Source organism: Nannospalax galili, unplaced genomic scaffold (genome assembly GCF_000622305.1).
Source record: "Nannospalax galili isolate Female #2095 unplaced genomic scaffold, S.galili_v1.0 scaffold92, whole genome shotgun sequence".
Classification (NCBI taxonomy): Eukaryota; Metazoa; Chordata; class Mammalia; order Rodentia; family Spalacidae; genus Nannospalax; species Nannospalax galili.
In genome coordinates, this window is record NW_008331545.1 from 221,327 (window position 1) to 224,041 (window position 2,715).

The 2,715-nt window shown below is 35.8% G+C and overlaps 1 protein-coding gene across 3 annotated transcripts in view; it reads left to right on the forward strand.

Moving 5' to 3' along the window:
• The window catches only part of LOC103728721 (bromodomain adjacent to zinc finger domain protein 2B), a 125,712-nt gene that overhangs the window by 11,696 nt on the left and 111,301 nt on the right, over positions 1-2,715 (forward strand). The window lies entirely within an intron of this gene.

Below are 2,715 nucleotides of genomic sequence, written 5' to 3' on the forward strand. Positions count from 1 at the left end.
TCCTCTTCCTCTTCCTCCTCCTCCTCGTCCTCCCCCTCCCCTCCTCCTCTTAGAATCTACTCCTGCAGGAACTAACCACTCTGTGAGACTACAATTCTTTCTGAGGACATTGCCCTCCAATCCTCCAATCACCTCCCACTAGACTCTGCCTCTTAAAGGTTCCACTGTCTCAGAATTGCACACTGGGGCCAGGTGCCAGTATAAGAACCCTTAGTGGATACACTCAAACCATAGCAAGAACCTCCCCAAGGTTTAGCCTGACCACCCTTTATAAAATGGCAGCTTTCCCTCATCCCTGATTCTCTTTTTTTTTGTTTTATTTTTATTTTATGTGTATGTGTGTATTGTGTGCATGTATGAAAGTGCACCTGTGTTGTGCAATGCCCACAGAGGACAGAAGAGGGCATCTGATCTCCTGGAACTGGAGTCACTGACGGTTGTTAGACACCATGTGGGTGCTGGGATTTGAACCCAGGTCTTCTGCAAAAACAGCCAGTGCTCTTAATCGCTCAGACATCTCTCCAGCCCCATGAAAGTAGGTTTTTTTAAATGAAGTAACTATTTAGGTTCCCATTAAATTTACTGAAAATTACCAAAAATTTAAAAAAAAAAACAATTTAGTGAATAAATGATTCTGTAAATGACTATCAGGTCTAAAGTCAGACAAATACCTTAATCTAGACTTAAAACATAGACTATAATTACTTTTCTCTCAAGGCCAGGACTGGGTAGACTAACAATCTCCTATCATAAAAAGGTGAGTAGAGAGGAAATCTATTCATTCATTTAAAAAGTATGACGGGGCTGGAGAGATGGCTCAGCAGTTTAAGAACACTGGCTGTTCTTGCAGACGACCCAGGTTCAAATCCCACACCCACATGGCACTTGACAACTGTCCATAACTCCAGTTCCAGGGGATCCAACAGCCTCTTCTGTCCTCTGCAGGCATTGCACAACACGGGTGCACTTACCTACATGCAGGCAATACACACACATAAAAATAATAAATTAAATTAAATAAAAAGTAAAATAAAATTTAAAAAAGTATGAGGCATCTCAAATGTTAACCTGGAAAATCAGCTGGTAATACAATGGACTTGTAGATTCAGGGTGAGGACAGTAACACTAAAATAGAAAACTATCTTCAGTAATTTGGGAAATGGACCCCCTTGTGTAAATTGACCTTTTGAAGACTGGTTTACTATATTTACTTATATACAGTTTTCCTTCAAAAGAAATTCGTTTATAGATACATAATTAAATAAATGGGAGCAACAAAAGAAAGCACAACAGGACACAAAATGGGATCTGGAGTGAGATATGAGAACACATGTCATGAAAAGAAGATCACATACTGCTGCTGAGCCCAAATGGATGTTCTGTCAGTGGTGTAATGTGAGAAACCACAGCATAGGAAAACAGACCAGCTTCTTATGAAATATCAACTGTATTGTAGAGTGTCAGTTAGAAAGATCAAATTTCAGTTAAATTTAATAACACCTCTTTCAATTTCTGAATGCAGAAAACTTTTAAATTCATTCATTCAAAATTTTTATGTTTAAATTTATTTTTTATTTTATAAGTGTTTTCCTGTAAGTGTGTGCCTGGTACACACAGAGGCCAGAAGAAGGCATCAGGTTTCCTGGAATTGCAGTTACAAGTTGGTTGTTAGTTGCCATGGGGGGCCTGGGAACCAAACCTAGGTCTCCTATAAGAGCAGCAAGTGTTCTTAACCACTGAGCCATCTCTTCAACCTCACAAAACATTTTTCTTAAAGCCGTTTGCTTTATAAGTAACAGAGTTTGGAAGAATTTTTTCTACCTTTTTTCTTAAAGAAAACCTTACCACCAGTGGTAGCAGCAGTAAAGGGTATTGTAATTCTTGATCAATGTTTTGGTTTAGATTGAGGTAGTCTTCAGTTGTAGTTCTTTCTCTCATAAAACTTACACATTTCCCTTTATTTCTACCTGTACTTCCCATTCCCTAAGCTAGACTCCCATAATTTATATAAGGTCCATTGAATTTTTGTGTATTTCATACTGAACATCTTAATCAATCTTACTCATCTTTATTCTCCCTTCCCCATTGACACCCTCCCATAGCCCCACACACACACACACTGGAATTCATACGTTCTGTCATTTGTGTTAAAGCCTATCATTGTGAGCCTCAGGTTCCTAACCATTCTTTTCTCATTTTCTATAATTCAAGAGTTAGAAGACATCATATATAATACAGTATATGCAATCCCTTTACAAAGGTTTTGCTTTCCATATGCCAAGGGTAAAAATGTAAATTATCAAGTCACTATATTTGTGTGGTAAGTTACAAACATCAATATATTGGTTTTTCAACACAAGTAATTTTCCTAAGTGAATGAAAAAAATAACTATGTAAAAATTATATATGAAGTAACTCATTCAACTATAATTCAGTGCCTAAAAACATAATAGAAAAGTGAAAACCTAAGCTAATAAAAATTTTCCTTTGATAGTGAATATAACTTTTTTTTTAATTTTTTTTTTACAATTAAAGTTACAGTTTTAACAATATACAAAATATCACAGTAATTCAGATTTTTTGGCATAATGATTACAGATTTGATAAATACATTTTATATCTCATAATAGCGATGAGGATTATACAAAAGCTATTAAAACAATTATGAGAATAAATTCTATTGTCACTTAAGTATCTAAAGCTATTTTCCTTTGC